Source organism: Ipomoea triloba, chromosome 3 (genome assembly GCF_003576645.1).
Source record: "Ipomoea triloba cultivar NCNSP0323 chromosome 3, ASM357664v1".
Taxonomy (NCBI): domain Eukaryota; kingdom Viridiplantae; phylum Streptophyta; class Magnoliopsida; order Solanales; family Convolvulaceae; genus Ipomoea; species Ipomoea triloba.
The window spans coordinates 3,957,988-3,976,651 of record NC_044918.1 but is presented as its reverse complement, the minus strand read 5'-3'; the positions used below and the strand labels follow the sequence as shown (position 1 = coordinate 3,976,651).

At 33.0% G+C, this 18,664-nt stretch overlaps 1 non-coding gene across 1 annotated transcript; it reads left to right on the top strand.

The window, feature by feature from the left end:
• The first annotated feature begins 2,538 nt into the window (after positions 1–2,538).
• TRNAI-AAU lies at positions 2,539–2,612 on the top strand. The gene has a single exon. It is a non-coding gene; the product is annotated as a tRNA-Ile (tRNA).
• The last annotated feature ends 16,052 nt before the right edge of the window (positions 2,613–18,664 follow it).

Genomic DNA, 18,664 nt, shown 5'->3' with positions numbered 1-18,664 from the left:
TTTTTTTTTTTTTTTTTTTTTTTTTTTTTGTAATGACATATTTGATCACAGAATGTAAATTTATTGTGACCCCTATTGTTATCACTCAAATAGTAGTTTTACGGTAAGTAAATATTGTCACAAAAGTCTTGAATAATTGTGACAACTTTTGAAAAGTTATCACTATTGTAATAATGATGGAGGATATAGTGATAACAGTTAAAGACTTCAAAAATTGATCTCTAATAAAATTTGTGACCAAAATTGATAGTTTTTGTCACTAAATGTGAAATTTCTTGTAGTTCTAAATTGATATTTTTTAACACAGTTTTCTGGGACGATCTTAACATCATTGTGTACACATAAACTGTACAGAGAGTAGAGAGAGAATAGTAAGTGGAAGAGAAATCTGGAGAAAAATTGCAAGAATTGCCCACTTTCATTATTAACTTCTATATAGACATGTATACACAGGGACAATTGTACATTAGTTGCATTAAAGTAGAAATGAGATAATTACTATTTACTATACATCAAATAAAGTGTTTATAACGGATTTGTTATTCATGATTCATGTATAGTTTTGACATCCTCTTAAATTTTATTGTTCAATTAATAACTAATACGCAAAGTTTTTCTTTTTTTCCTCTGCTTCAAGAGTTTAATTGTTATTTTTGAAATGGCTTGAGAGCCTATTTAATATTTAATTGAGTAATGCTTTATTCTCAATAAAGTCACTCTTAATATGCTAATGTTTATATTCTCAAGTGTTATTTTTGTATTAAATTCTTTTTTAACATTTAATTATGGTTAACATGAGCGATTTTTTTTTTTTTTTAAAAATATTAATAATTTATAATATGATCGACCGACTCATATGTGTTATAAATGAAAAGTAAAAAAAAAAATATTGAAAGGCTTGTTGATATTGCATGTTAGATAATATAATATGATTTTTGTTCCGAGAAGTACCATTACAAATATAAAGTATGATTGATGCATGTATTTTTGTACATGTAGTTTAGAAGAAAGAAAGAAATAGTCCACAAAGAATTCTACTATACGAATTCTCAAACTTTACTCTATCAATCAAATTCTTAAAAGTGACAAGTTTGAATAGGTCATCATTATTTTGTGAGTCTAAAAAAAATTACTATATCATATATTTGTGAGTAAAGAGTAAGAGTCTGGAGTAAATTTAGAAAAACATATAGTATTTTTGATCCACAAAATAACATGTCTTAACTCCTAAGGAAAGCGGATGTATATAGTGCCAATCTTAAACCTACGTGACTCTTTTGCCACTTTTTTCAGTGCAATCCTTTTGTTTACTTTTCTTGCCTACGTGTGTGTTGCAATCATAATGGGTGAAAACGAAGAAGTTGGAGGTCGAGAGTTGAGAGAGAGGGGCCATCTTTGTAAAGAAAGGGCAGCAAAAGAAAGCCCACAAGAAAATGGGTGAGTGCAAATATGGCCCTCTTGTAATCATAGTTGCTGAGATTTGAGAATCTTCTAAAGCATCAATTGTTGTTTTGTGATTCAGCAGTTTTAGGTGCCGTGCCAGAGTTTGAAACTACTAATTCTTATAATTTCTTTTTATTTTTTAAACTTGATTTTTTAATTTTTTTTTTGAGTTTTGAGTACTCCCATCATCAATGTGAGAGTGTAAACCGGGACACCGGGTGCCACTATTCCTAGAGCTATTGTAGAGATAATTTTTTTTATTTGATAATGAATATGATGTTGAATGACTGAATTAGAGGTGTTACTATTTTTATTCTTTGGATTGTCAATAATGTATTGTGCTTTTTTTCTTTGGGTAAGAATAATGTATTCCTTTCCCATATTTTACTAAGTTAAATGAAAGTTCTGTTTCCATGAAAACTTTTGCCTGAAGGCAAGACCAAGTGATGCAGCATGAACTCCAAATACTTTTCCAACCTAGTCAACTATGTTTTAGTACTTAAGTTCATGTAGCCTAAGAGCGTATATAGTGGTGGAGTTTTTTTGTCTAACATGGATTTAAAACAAAAAGAAAAAAAAAAGGAGGAGATTCTCAATTACCCGTTGATCAGGTACATAAAGAGCACACACCTGTTGAGTAAACAAGTGCCATGTACACCATTTTTTTTTTCTTTTCCATATGAATAAAAATCCAAATCTTTACATGTAAACCTAAACACCCTCTCTTCCGCTCTTTCTTACAAATTAGCTAAAATCTCTCAAAAGTCTACCAAAAAGATCCATTATGATTTTCGGATAAATTGACTGGTTCATTGTGCCAAACTGCCAATTAAATACGGGAGGTGGTGGGTTCGAGCCTCAGTGGAGGCAATACTGATTCTTCTGCTTTAATAGATTGAGAAAGTAGTTATGAACATATATTATTGTAATAGAGTCAGTAATATTCAAAAAAAAAAAAAACTGCCAATTAAATATTGTGCATTAATTATTATACAATATATCGAGTAATTGGGCCTAGAAGTTCCTTACTTCCTTCGTTGGGTGTAAAGAAACGGTGAGAAGACTTAATACATAAAATCAGAAATTTTAATATATGGCCTATTAGCTCAGTTGGTTAGAGCGTCGTGCTAATAACGCGAAGGTCGCAGGTTCGAGACCTGCATGGGCCATTTTTGTCCATGTTCTCTGCCTCGCTTAATTTTTGTGAAATTTGGCTTCGCACTTTAAATAAATCATTTCTCAATAGTCTAAAATTGGGCCTGAAAGTAGTGTTGGGTCTGAAGATGAGGATGGGCCTGAAAATAGTCAAGAATGGTTTGATAATGCATGATGTGAAGAATGGCTTGACAATTTGAAGGAATGTTTGGGTAGGGAGTTGGTGGATGAGGTGTTGAAAGAAATAAAATCATATATGGAACTGGTTTATGATGAGGTCCAAAGAATCCATATGGAGGATGAAGGGTTGTTATGCCGTGGACTCAGCAAGGTGGACCTGGGTCTACATTCACATACACTATACTCTACATTCACAATTTGTAAACTCTACATTCACACATTACAGGATTATATGTTTAGTAATTATATTACCACTACTGTTATGCATTCACACATTCAAAACTCTATATTCACAGATCTTATACTCCATATTTACAACTTGAAAACTCCACATTGACACATTACAGAGCTACAAGTTGCTAGAACTTCTTAACTCTATTACAGATTCATATACATGCATAACTCTACATCCACGATTTCTATACTCCATATTCACAATTTGAAACCTTCACATTCACACATTTCTGGGCAACTCTACATTCACACAATCATAAATCTACATTTTTCTGGGCAACTCTACATTCACACAATCATAAATCTACATTCACGAGGGCAACTCTACATTCACACAATCATAAATCTACATTCACGAACTCCACATTCACACATTACAGAGCTACAAGTTGCTAGAACTTCTTAACTCTATTACAGATTCATATACATGCATAACTCCACATCCACGATTTCTATACTCCATATTCACAATTTGAAACCTTCACATTCACACATTTCTGGGCAACTCTACATTCACACAATCATAAATCTACATTCACGATTTCTATACTCTACGTTCACACTTTGAAACCTCTACATTCACACATTACAGGGCTACAAGTTGCTAGAACTTCTTACCTCTATTACAGATTCATATACATGCATAACTCTACATCCGCGATTTCTATACTCCATATTCACAATTAGAAACCTCCACATTCACACATTACAGGGCTACAAGTTGCTAGAACTTCTTACCTCTATTACAGATTCATATACATGCATAACTCTACATCCGCGATTTCTATACTCCATATTCACAATTAGAAACCTCCACATTCACACATTACAGGGCTACAAGTTGCTAGAACTTCTTACCTCTATTACAGATTCATATACATGCATAACTCTACATCCGCGATTTCTATACTCCATATTCACAATTTGAAACCTTCACATTCACACATTTCTGGGCAACTCTACATTCACACAATCATAAATCTACATTCACGATTTCTATACTCTACGTTCACACTTTGAAAATTCTAGATTCACACATTTTTGGACAACTCTATATTCAGCAATATGTTTACTAATTAAAAAAAAAGGAGACACAAACGACGTAGTTTTTAACCCAGGTCCACCTTGCAAGGTGGACCTGGGTCCACAGCATAATTTGCCGAGGATGAAGATGCTATAACATTGAAAGCATGTATTATTTTAAGATTAAAATAGAACCAATTGTTTATTTTAAGATTAATTTTTTGTTTTAAATTAATTAAGGTAAACTATCAGTTCTATATATTATATTCTATTGATGTTTTTTGGACCTCCGGTCCACTACAATACTTGGTAATTAAGGACAAAGAATGCAAAGGCATATGAGAACGGATTATAAAATTAAAATGTCAGAGGTTGCAGATAATTAAGATACCCTTTTGATCTCATATAGGGTTTGATTAATAAATGAAAACAATGTATAATATTAAACTTTGATGGATAATTGCTCACGAAAAGAACCCTAACCCGGCCTTAACAATTCCATTCTTTATATAGGCAAATGATGACGGTTAATAGGACTAGAATTGTCTCATCACAAGCCGCAATCAATTTGAATGTTCATATGCATGCCTTTCAGTTCTAAGACATCATGAGATGTGCATGTGTAACTGCCCTTGACTACCTTGATCCAACCTTTCATGACTAAAGCACAAAGTTCATGTAGTCTGCATGTGCCACGTGACACAATGCTAACACAATACATGCCATGCCACATTGTGGCCCACCCTTTTGCACTTGAAATGTTGTAATTGTTGCCAATATCACAATACTGAAAATTGTAATTTAGGCCCTTAATAATATGTCAATTCTTAATATCACTTCTGAATTATTAGTGGTATAAATGTTACCCTTCAATTTTTAAAACGGTACATATATTATTTCTCTTGTAGTTTAAATGTTGTCCTTCACAGTATATATATTACCCTCTCATACGATATGAATATGGTATATTCACTGATTCAAAAATATGGAAACAATTTTGTCCTTAATAACATCACTTGAATATTCTAAATGCTTGAAACTACAGATTCTTGGATGGAAGCACACCAGTGACATCTTTTGTAAGAGTGCACATCAGTTTCTAAACCAGGACTCCAATATACTTTAACATCGTAAGACACTTTTATAGTGAAAAACGGGTTTGATCATCTGTGTTTTTTGACATAAAGTGGCATAATGAGTGCAGGAGGCTAGAGTAGATATAAGGTAACTAGCTAGGACAATGGATAAGGAAGTAGCCACTTTTAATGGCTAAGACCTGTCTTTGGGTCTAACTATTGCTCATAGTGGTATTTCACTTTGCTGGGCAAATGTCAGTGAATGGTCAAGTCCAGCACTAAGTGGTTAGAAGATTGTTTAGTGAAGGCCTAAAGGGTCAAGTTTAATTAGCACCCTGCCTCTAAAAAATGTGGTGGCGGTATAAGGAAATAAAGTTACGCATTTGCTACGTGCAAGGTAGGTCAAAGGTTCAAGTCCATGTAAGAGTAAAAACTGTCACTACAAGAATGTTAACATTTAGCGACGTTTTTTAAACGTCGATAAAAATAAAAATACGTCGCCAAATGTCTTTACTGACGAAATAAAAAGGTCACCCGGACCGTCGGGTTAGCGGCGTATGGAAAGGTATTACTAACGAAGTTAATTTTTCGTCACAAAATATTACGATTACTGACGTTTTTGCATGGTCTTGATAATGTCATGGAATACATACTTTTTGAAACGAAATATTAACAAAAACGTCGGTAATAGTTTGTGACGAAGTAAAATATTTCGTCAGCAAATGTGTCTTTACTAACGTTTTTCATACAATTATGTTTGTCGTGAATAAATTTAATTGGTGACGAAAAATGAAATGCGTCAATAAAATAACATTTATTGACGATTGAGTACTTTATTATGTTGTCATTAAAAAAAATAATTGACGACAAAATAATAATTATTGACATTTTTTTTAATATTTGTTGTCATCCCAAAATTTTATATTTGGAGATATTTGCAATTTTTTTTTATTAAATAATTGATGATATTTACATATATACTTGTATATAAAAAGATTTACACAACAATTTCATGTAATTGAAAATAAAATATTTTAGCATCAATTAAATGTTCAAAATAGAAGATTAGTTTTCATAGTATAATATTGAATTACAAGGATGTAAGGTGATACAAATGATTCTTAAATAAGGCCAGACTAGACACGAGAATATATACAATTCTATGCACATAAAATGGATAATAATTCTCATGTTCACCAAAACTATTGAGGTCGGCGCTTTGGAAGTCCTTTGTCTTGGGAAGAAGGTCTGATTTGATAAGTGCATCTAAATATGCAATAATTCCCTGCCACTAAAAACATAAGGAGTAAATATTTTTCAAGCATGAGTAATAAAGTATTCAAAACTATATATTCAACTAAATTAGATAGTTAATTTACATCACTTTTATACTTTGTTGTGATTATATTTAATTTCTAACATAACTTGCTTATAGCATATAATCCAACTCCATTCCAACAGTATACTCCCCAAAACCAAAATTTATATTACAAAGAAATGAAAAATAAAATTCTAAACTTTGGTTATACCTTCAAATGTTGGTATGCCCCTTGAGATCATTAACTAAGTTGTCAAAACTTGGTGAATACCCATGAAAACCTCTACAACAACTACAAGGACCAAATCTAAGCTAATTCATGGCAAAATCTCCACATTTAGAAGTATCCAACTTTTGAAGAATGTCTGCAAGGGATGAGACAATTTTATTTCTCTTTGAAAAGTTTTCTATATTCCGTTATTATGAACACTTGACGAATACAAAAAGATCTTCAACTACTTCAATTCCTTGACATATAATAGATAAAAATAAAAACAAAAATTCGCTTTGCAAAATGTTATATGATCCTGTTAAAATAAAACATTTCTTAGGATAACAAAGGGAAAATAAGTATTCTCACTATGACAAACATCATAAAAAAAAATCAAATTTTCATATGTTAAACATTACCTCCACAAGTTCTAACAAAATGTCAAAAGAGAGTCCAAAGCTAGTATGTTAAACTCATAAATTGAAGTTCTATAAAGACGACAAATAAAACTTGCTAAGTCTATTAAAGGCTTAATTTTCCCATGTAGGAATGAAACTAGGCGGCTATTTGGAAGTTAAAAATCCCTTGCAAGTTCAAGACCTTCCTTTGAACCATGTGCCATGAGAAAGTGATGGGGAATGCGGAAAGAAAACAGAGAGGGTTTACTATGGACGCAAATTGCCCAAGTTGTGGTAATGAGGAAGAAACGAAAACCCATATTGATAGGTTACTTGGAAGATTTTTCTTTAAACAAGAAGTTGATGACATTCAGAGGGTGAATGGAAACAAACACAATTTTCAGATAGGGACTATCATGGTTAATGTAACAATCAGGTAGAAAAATCATTTCAAAACCTAGTCACTACAACTAGTATTCTGAATATAAGGGCCAACACCTTATCTATCAAGCCCACCCTTCAGCTATCCTCCCTATCTCTAAACGGAAATCAGCACAATATATCACTTTGAACTTGACAAAAGCTAACCTTTAGGAAAAGAGAAGACAATGGTTTCTTGTAATTATTTCAAGATGGGAAAATCAAGTTGAGTTATATGGTGGTTCAACTATTCCCAATGGAATATTTTAAATATTGATTCGTTGATAAAAATCTCTCTGATAATGAATTATCGAAGCAATACCTCAAGAAAATGCTTATATAGTATCTGAATAATAAATATAAGACTAATTGTAAGCTACTGTAAATCACATCCAACCTCACAATTAAACCAACACACAACATAAACAACCAAACTAATGCTAGTGATCTCAAGCATCCATGTTGCAGGGTTGTAACAAGGAGAAATTCAGGAAGTGCTAGGCATAGTCTAAACAAATTATGGGAACAGTATTTAACCTCCAGTTTGGATAAGTGGTTCATTAACATTAATAGATTGCAATTTGAAATTAATGCATGAAGAGTTCTCTTAACATTGTGAATGCAAAATTATATTTGCTACTTGATATGTTCCGAGTCAATGCATTGAACACTTGTATAATAAAAATATATAAAGGTTCAATTTCTTTCTCACTTTTTATTGATGAAAAAATAAAAGAGGTTTGCTCATAAGGATGAAAGATAAATAACCAAGGATAACATTCCCACTAAACACCAGTTTCAAATAAGGAAAATATAATAAAGATCTTTGATCTTACTTAAGATCATTAAAGACATATGGCTTTGAACAAATAACATAGAGTGATTATGCTCTCTTGCAAATTGTAAATTCTCAAATGACATATCACCCCATCCAAAGAAAGCAAAAAAGAGACAAGAAGTTACCTTAAAAGCTGCTTCTAAAGGCTTCTTAAGTGTTCACACCATATTTATATTGTCTGTTACCAGCTACTGAATCCCCAAGTGCCTTGAGTGCATTAGCGTGTTGGGAATCAAAGTAATCTCAAGGATCCTAACTTGTAGAAAAAAAAAAAAAAAGCTTAGTCATACCCCATAATGACTTCATCAGCTAGAAAAAATGCATTTTGAAGAACAAAATTACCTTGTTAGATAGTGAAAAAATTAATGAAATTTGAAAACCTAAAAAGACAGAACAAATGAGACAAAGAGAGAGCATCATATTGGCACATGCATTACAGAATAAATGAAATATTTCACTATAAACGAGGTTGACAAAAAAAATATGGGAACTCCTATCATTAGTAAAGCACGTTTTTCCTAGCTTCATTTGCCAATATTTCATTTTGTTTTAAAAAAACAATCCACATCTTCAACTGCCTCAGCTATAGCAGTAGCCAAGACATTTTTCATGCCTTAGAGATATTCAGCTCTTGAACATTTTGTCTAGAACTCCTTTTCTATCATCTAGAATGCATGAAACAAAAGCATAACTTCCAATACAATAAAAATGAATTAAAAATAAAATAACATCTTAAAAATGATAGAAATGCTCTAAACTGGCAATAAACGAATGTTCTGTGTACCTTCTTCGGAACAAAATTAAAATATGCTTGATGAACAATTGGTTTCTCTGCAAAAATTTGAATCATATTGAAATATAGCAAAAATATACTTACTCTAACAATACATATTCATTAGTATTAACTCTAGTAAGGCTCTTTTAGCAGTTAATTTTCTTTTTTAAAAAATTAAAAAATCAATGAGCCATCTAGAAAGTTTAAAACTCAGAATTTTGCAAGCATTGAAATATTTCTAGTCACTTGCGTACCAAGCACTGGAAACCTTTCTGCAAACCAAATTTCTTGAGCAAGCACGGGAAATTTTATTATTTTAGAGTAATTGAGTTCTTAGAATATTTACTTTAAAAATGCATAGAGTTTGGAGTAACAGAGCACAACTAGGTCAGACATCAACCAATTTCCACTATCATATTTAAGCATTAACCTCAAGTCATGGCTATGAAATACTGAAAATCACACATGAAAAATTCACTACAGCCTCACCTCAAAACCACCTGCAAACACCCAAATCCCACCTCCAAATCTGCTACATTCTGTAGCTAATACTGCAGGAAAAATCACCAAATGATACCAAAAATAGAGTTTATACATGAATGCTTGGGTGGAGATTAGTTGATTAGGGTTTGTATTTACCTAGACATTAATCTTCTCTTGTAAGCTTGGGTCCTTTGGAAGACTTCCACATGGATTTTGCAGAGATTAAGCCTAGGTATTATGATGAAATAGTGAGATTAAAAGCAGAGAAAATTCTATTGTAGTGTAGTGTAGTGAGATTAGTGAAAAACCAGAGACGCAAAGTACGATGCTGCTGTGTAAACTATGATCTTCTTGCAGTGGAATCGGCGGTGGTGTCACAGAGCGATTGCAGTGGAAATGGTGGTGGTGTCTCGGAGCGATTGTAGTGGAAACGGTGGTGGTGTTTCGGAGTGGGAGCGGCGTCAAAGGATACTGCCGAGCTGCTGCTACATAAATGGCTAAGGAAACCTTCTTCACCCAAATGGTAGTGTAGTGACATTATCAGACATATCTTTTTTCTGTAGATATTATTTCTTAATGGCGCCAAATGGTAAAAGGCTTTCCCGCACAATATTTTCACTTTTCCTGACGCTTTATGCTAAAATTAATTTTTAAAATATAACATTTAGGGACGTTCATTATAAAACGTCATTGATTCTAAATTTTTACTGACAAAAAAATTATATTTCGTCAGTAAATAATACAAATTTTTTTTAGTATCTCTATCAAAATATATAGTGACGTTATTTAATATAACGTCGTAAATTGTTATATTTAGCGACGTTTTTTAGAGCGTCGTTAAAATTTTCGTCGGGAAATGAAAGATTTCTTGTAGTGTGTGCAGTTAAAGCTAGCATATGCTGAGAAGAGAAATTGTTGTGCGGACGCCAATGAAGGGCCTAGTCTAGCACCAAGTGGTTAGGGAATTGTTGGGCAAATGTCGGAAGGGTTAAGTCTAGCACCCTGCCTCTCGAAAATGTGATGGTGGTATAAGGAAATAAAGTTGCGCCAAGTTACGAGATGGTCATCGGATCAAGTCCCCGAAGTTAAGGCTTACAGATGCTAGGAAGAAGAATTATTGGGTTGAGGTCAGTAAAGCGTCAAGTCTAGCACCGTGTGGTTATAGGATTGTTAGGTGGGAGTCTGAACGATCAAGTCCAGCACCCTCCTATTGAAAATGTGGTGGCAGACACTTGATCCTAAGACTTGTATAAACAACTTGTTGTTAAACAACTTGTTGTTGGCAACCCAGTGTTCTGGGTATCCTTTGTGATTGCTATGCTCCTGAATGTTAGTGGTGATTACCTTCCTTTTTTTTTTTTGAATAAACTCATTTTCTGTGAAGATTACACGTCTATTATGTCATATTCGAAACATTATTTGATCCATTTCACGGCGGAAATGGATCAAATATAAATTTTAGTTGAGATGGAGCACATTTCTGTGAAGATTACACATTTATATTTATAGCACGGCTACATTTTGATGGCTCCAAGTAACATGTGAACCATAGTCTCTTTTAACCCATGACCTTTTGCATGGGAGTGCTCTGATACCAAATTGAAGAATGTGCTTCATCTCAACTAAAAATTTAAGCTAATAGTTGGATTACACATTTATTTATTATATGTTCAACATGCCCCTTTGAAGCATGTGTTCCATCTTAGCTAAAAGTTTAAGCTGATAGTTTGATTGCACATTTATGTTTATATATTATATATGCTCAACATATCCCTCACGTGTGTAGACCGATTACTTTTTGATGGGCTCTAAACAACACGTGAACCATATTCTATTTTTTTTTTTTGGAAAATGTACAAATAGGCCATTGAACTAACTGGGGATAGCAATTAAGTCATCGAACTCCAATAAGCTCCAAATTTATCAATGAACCTGTAAAAAAGGAGCAATTAACTTTTTTAACAGGTTACCAACAGATTTTTGCTGATTGGGATGCCACATAGATTTTTTATTATATATATATATATATATATATACACACACACACACACACACACACACACACACACTTTTATTATCCTACCTAAGCATTGACCCAAAAAGAAATATTTGATCCTCTTCTTGGTAAAAAAAAAATTGGAAATTGAAATTTTATTACCATGTTTAACGAGGCTGACTTGTCGCTCCGGCATTGACTCGTTCTCAGGCGACATACTCTAGTGAAGATTCACAGCTATAGATCGGTGAGCATAGCTGCACGTGATAATTATTTTGCATTTTATTTGTTGAATTTTGTTGCTTAATTACCCATTTTCAGTAGAGGGGGATTTGCATTTTTCTTCTAAAACCTCAAAATCATGTGTCTGTAGATTTTGCTGATTTGATCTTTACCCATTTCAATTCTGTGAATTCTGCTTTGGTGTTTACTCTCTCTGATTCTGTTGGAGGTGTTTTGGGTTAATGTTTTGGCAGAAGAGTTATTTTGGGTTAATGTTTTGGTAGTACTAGATTAACAGTATATTTATGCTTATCAAATGTTGTGCTGCAATTAACAATGTATTTTTGCATGACAGTGCAAACTATATGAACAATATATTAATTTCTGCTTAGCAATACAAATCTATATTAATATTATATTTTTACTTGTCAAAATATTTAGTATAACTAGTCAGTGTATATACAGACTTTGTATTATATTATTATGCGTGTAATTTCTTAAATTGAAATTATAGTTATATTATGCGTGAAATATGTATGTGTTTTTGCGAAAGTTTTTCAATGTATAAATTTCGATCAAGGAAAACTTCAGTTTAAGAAATTACATGCGGATAGTATTTTTCCTTATTCAAAAATATTGCAAATACCACAAACAATTGCGAAAGAGAGAAAAAAAAAAGTAAAACAAAATAAAGAAGCTATAGTTAAGGGTCAAATTCTTAGTGTTTAATTTGTTTTTTTTTGTTTTTTTGTTTTTTTTTTTTTACGTCAAATGCTTAGTAGGAAAATAATAATAATAAAAATAAAAAATAAAAAATTCATGTGGCATCCTAATGGCATCGCAATTAGCAAAAATCTGTTGGCAACTTGTTAAAAAGGCTAATTGTTTTTTTTTTACAGGTTCATGGATGAATTTGGAGCTTATTGGAGTTCGATGGCTTAATTGCTATCCCCAAATAGTTCAATGGCCTATTTGTACCTTCTTTTTTTTTTAATCGGGTGACGCGGAGAGGTAAGCTCTGATACCAAATTGAAGCATGTGCTCCATCTCAACTAAAAGCTTAAGCTAATAGTTGGATTGCACATAAACATATAATATACTCAACACGCCTCTCAGGTGTGCGGGCCAATTACTTTTTTTTTTTTAATCGGGTGACATGGGATTGGCTCTGATACCAAATTGAACAATGTGCTCTGTATGAACTTTTATGTCCATTGTTGTTCTTGTGCTGGTTTGTGCCCAAATGGCGAGTCTAACAATTGCTAGAATGACCATTGCACGATGGAGCTTTGTTGTGAGATATGCCTCTGCCGGATGGAGACCTGCCTCGGTTGTCATTGTCATCTGTAGATGCTCTTGCATTCCTGCCAAATCTCTTATAAGAAATGTTAGCTGCCTTTCCTTTTATAGTGATGGCTTGAGTCTCAATTGCCTTCTTTGCAAATTCGAAGTGTACAAATCCATAACAGTATTGATCCTCAAACACAATGACTTGAACACCTTCAACCTTTCTGACTCTACCAAATTTCTTGACAGCATCGGAGAGATCGTTTATGATTATATTTGGTGGCAATCCCACGCCGTATATTCTCTTTGGGGCACAAATAGTCTTTGCTGCAGTTTTGGTTAGAGTTGGAGTGAGGAGCTTCTTCTTTGATCACATTGTTGGCATTTAAAGCCAGACCCATGGCTTTACGCGAACTACTTTGTGCTGCAACAGTAGTTTCGCCTTTTCTTGCCCCAAGAGACCATCGAAAGCTGACACCCGAGAAACGGGGTTGCTGGTGCAGAGATCGATGATGTTTTCCCTTTCGACAACATTTCTAAGTAAGATGACTTAGGAGTAGGATCCTTCATCTCTGATACAACCTCAGAAACTATCTGTTTAAGCCGAGTTTCTACAACTTCTTCAGCTGTTACTTTAACCTCAGGGACAAAGTACGAATCCGTGATCTATTATGAAAACTCATTTTCTTCGTTGCTGCTTTCTGGCGCATACTCTGGATCTTAGGAGTAGGATCCTTCATCTCTGATACAACCTCAGAAACTGTATGTTTAGGCCGAGTTTCTGCAACTTCTTATTTGTTACTTTAACCTTAGGGACAAAGTACGAATCTGTGTTCCATTCTAAAAGCTTATTTTCTTCGCTGCTACTTTCTAGCACATACTCTGGATCTTTGTCGGTATCATTCATGGAAGAATCCATAGTGGATTGTTCCTTAGCGGACAAAGTACGAATCTGTCATCCAGTGTGAAAGGTCTTGTTCTTCACTGCTGTTTTGTGGCGCATACTCTAAATCCTTGTTGGTATTATACAAGGATTTTTCAGAGTCTTCAATGAACGCATTTTTGTTATTAAAACAATAATAACAAAAAGTTAAGAAATTGCATTTTTTATTTGATTTGTTTTCCTAAAAATGAATATATTTTTGTTATAAAATAATAATAATAATAATAATAATAATAATAATAATAATAATAATAATAATAATAATGGTGGTAGTAGTTGTGCTGGTAATAATAATCTTAAAACTAGCATGAAGAGAGATGAAACATGCAAGAAAATAAACAATTAAAAAAATGTCTTTTGACTAAAAATTTAGGAAGATATTTTCGAAAAATGGTAGTGGTGGTGGCGGTTGTGGTGTGATAGTGTAGTGGTGGTCATGGTCATGAGGGCGGTGGTGACAGCTATGGCGGCGGTGGTGTGATAATTTTGATGTTGGTAATAATAATAATAATCTAAAATTAACTTGAAAAGAAAAGAAAGTGACATTAAAATAAAAAATTTGAAAATCGTTATCCAACTAAAAATCTATGACTATATTTTTCACCAAATTTATATCTAACATGTATTATATATATCCATATAAGGGGCTAGTATATATGGGGATGAAGACGGGGCAACTGCCCCATGAATCCGACCCTGAAGATACAAACTTTGGTAAATAATGCTAGGAAGCTAGTTTATAAGACACCAATTAACATATTTAAGATGTTTTAAAAAAAACATATTTAAGATAAATAATATAAATATATAAGAGACCAGGGATCGAGTCTCACCCGCGGCAGTGTTGGAGCAACCTCTCAAAGTGAGGGGCTTCTTGTGCGCAGTGAACAAATGTCTAGTCTCTGTGTTCAATAGAATTATCATGATTTATATCTTCAGAGATGTTTTATCGGGCTAGTGCGTGAGGACCCTTGTAGTTGGGGATTCAACCTTTTGGGAGTAGATATATAATATAAAGGACGTTGAATGGTGGATCAACCATGTGTTAGGCTGCTATTAACTCTCATTTTCATATAATTAATTACGAGAAAAGTTGACTCCGTATTTATAGTACCACGGGACTTGCGTTGTTTGCTTCCCTTCTATTAATTTGTTGAATTTCATTAAAAATTTAATAATTCCAAAGAGCTATTGGAAAAAAGAATAGTACATGCCTACATGCTGGCTGCTGTAGGCAGGATTACTTTTCTTGTTATCACGAAATTAGAATCCTAATTTAATTAAAAACTTTTGTTTCAGTAAAAAATTACATCAAACGTGAGAATAATTTTATTAAATTTTAAATTATTATGAAAGTTTGAATTTATTAGCTACCAAACACTCACTTAGGAAGTGTTTGATACAAACATTGGAATCATAATGGTAATGAAAATCAAATACTGAGTAATGGTAATGAGTTAGGTTTAAGTTGGATGAGTCACTTTGTTCGGTAATAAATAAGAATTTGAATATAAATAAATAGATATTTAGAATAAAAATATATATTAGATATATATACACATACATAAAGCTTTGCTCGGCCTAACTTATTTTCATCTTAATAAGAGGGTACAAAAGTCCCCAACCAAACAACACATTAATATAATTGTTGTGTTGAGCATTATTGATTAGAAAAATCATACCTTTAAAACCCTATTGAGTACGTTTGGTAAGAAAATTGACTATCACAAAATAAACTAAGAGTATTTATTATGCATTTATTACAAAAATGAGAAGTAAACAAAATGTAATAATAAAGTCCATGAATAAAATTGAAGACACAGATTTTGGTAAATAATGCTAGGAATTAAGCTAGTTTATAAGACACCAGTAAACATATTTAACATAAATAATATATAGTAAAGGAGGTTGAATATATGGTGGATCAACCATGTGTTAGGCTGATATTAACTCTCATTTTCATAGAACTAATTACGAGAAAAGTTGACAACGTATGTAGCATGGGACTTGCATGCGTTGTTGCTTCCCTACCGTTAATTTGTTGAATTCCGTTAAAAATATTTAATAATTCCAAAGAGCTATTGGAAGAAAGAATAGTACATGCTGGCTGTTGTATGCAGGATTTACTTTTCTTCTCTTCGTAAAATTAGAATTCTAATTTATTTAAACTTTTGGGTGCATAACTTTGAACCTATTGATGCAAAACTCTAGACCTTAGATGCATTACTTTAAACTTTTAAGAGCATAATTTGAACCTTCATGTGCACAACTTTGAACCTTGTTTGGCTGACACCTATATTGCAGCGATTTGTGTTACATTTTCTTTATACGCCATTGATTATATGTACTGGAGCACAAGATACATTCAAGCATGATGATTATCTTTTGCTTCTTCTCGCCTATGAGTGATCGATTGAGATGTGACAGTAAGAATGGTTACCGGGTATATTTGATAAGTGTGTAACAGTAGTTTAGTACAATAGATAATTAGTTTTAGTATAATACAATGGGTAAGTAATAACAATACTAGTACAAGAGTGTTTGAGAACAGTATTGTTTTGTGAGGGTGAATGATCTTGAGTACAGTATAGTAGTATTCAGTATTATCAACAAAGTGTCCACCCTTCTCCAACGAGACTCCTTTTTTATATCCTCCAGTACCAACGACTCTTTGCGAGTAAGTAACGGATGCATAATGCTGTACTAAGTGCTGCTAATGATGATAAGGAGTAACTCCTCTTCAATGTGTCATCTTTGTGTAACGGGTGACTGTTTGTTGCCTTCGGGTCAGTGCTGGTGAATCAGGTCGAAGGCTACTTGCCTGATTACTCTGTCACCTGCCCCCTACTCCCTAGTTTGCGAGCGTAGTCGAGTCAACTAGGGGGTAACAATAGTGCAGAAGAGAGATGAATTTGTTTTTTTTTTAAACGGGGAGAGAATTGTGGGCGAGGTGCGGGACCTCGGTCGAGGCCATGATTTTTGATTTTTTGATTTTTTTTTGTGTGTGCGTTTTTTTTTGGGCGTTCTGTGTGCGAGCTCACTTCGACTAGCCGTAATGATGTACTAAGTGCTGCTAATGATGATAAGGAGTGACTCGTCTTCAATGTGCTGACCACTCTTCTTCAATGTGTCGTCTTTGTGTAACGGGTGACCGTTTGTTGTCTTCGGCGGGTCAGTGCTGGTGAATCGGGTCGATTGCTGCTTGCCTTATTACTCTGTCAATTAAGATGCAAATACAATAGAGAGAGAGAGTGTAGTAGACAGAATGACATATATAATGGTGAAGATACGTTGTTATGTTATGTTCTGTTTTGTTTTGTTTTGTTTTTACCCCTCGGTCCGCTAATTAGAAGAGAGTCAATCGCCTAACAAATTTTCAATCCAACAGTTGAGATCAACCGTTGATGCTTAGATCAATGGCTGAGATTGATATGCACGTTTCACGTGGGAGAAGCTACGCACCTGATATCTTTTCTATTAATATAATTTGTTGTTGTGTTGATCGAGCCTTGATTAGAAAAATCATGTTCAGAAATATCCAGCCATCACTTTATTATAAGGGAGCGTGCATACTCTATTTTTGTCAGATATTGTAATCAACCCTATATTAGGTTGTGGTCTGATGGCATCACCTTACCATTCCAAATGGACGGTCTCAGGTTCGAGTCCCATCCCAATCAAGGATGTTGGTATTATCATGTTGTTTGAGCAGATATTATGTTTATGTTAGATTGTAGTACTCAAAAAAAGGTTCAAAACCCTAATGATCGAGTACGCGTGGTAAGAAAATTGACTATCACAAAATAAAAGAAGAGTATTTATCATGCATTTATTTCAAATGAGAAGTAAACAAAAACGTAATAAAATTCACGAAAAAAAATTGAAGATATAGATTTTGGTAAATAATGCTAGGAAGCCAGTCTATAAAACACATGTAAATAATATATTTAAGATAAAAAATATATAGTACGGGAGGTTGAATGGTGGATCAACCACGCGTTAGGTTGCTATTAACTATTACTACACGTACACTGCACAGTAGTGAGGTAGTGTGTATTATATTTATATTACTTTTTTTTTTTTATCTTAGATTATTCGCAGTCATGCAATCTTCTTTCACTTTTAAAATGTCACATCACAAATTTTATAATTATTCATTTTTCACCCATCATGCATACAATTCTCTTTCCTTATCACATAATTTATTAAAAAATATATTTTTATCAATAAAGTATTAATAATAATTAAAATAATAATAAAAGTAACAATTAAAAAAAAAATGACTTGCAGCTCTGCTACAAAGAAAGTTTGAACTCTAATTACTTTTTTTTTTTTTTTTTGGAGATGAACTCTAATTACTAGCTACCAAGTGTCATCATAATGTAATTTGTTGGGTTGACCGTTGATTAGAAGTATCATGGACAGATATATCCAACCATCACTTTATTATAAGGGACCATGCATACTATAGTTTTGTCAAACATTATAATCAAACGTATATATAGGTTTAATTAAAACCCTAACGAGTACGTGTGATAAGAAAACTAACTATCACAAAATAAAATAAGAGTATTTATCATACATTTATCACAAAATTAAAAATATATAAATACGTACGTAATAAAGTCCACGAATAAAATTGAAGATATAGATTTCAATAAA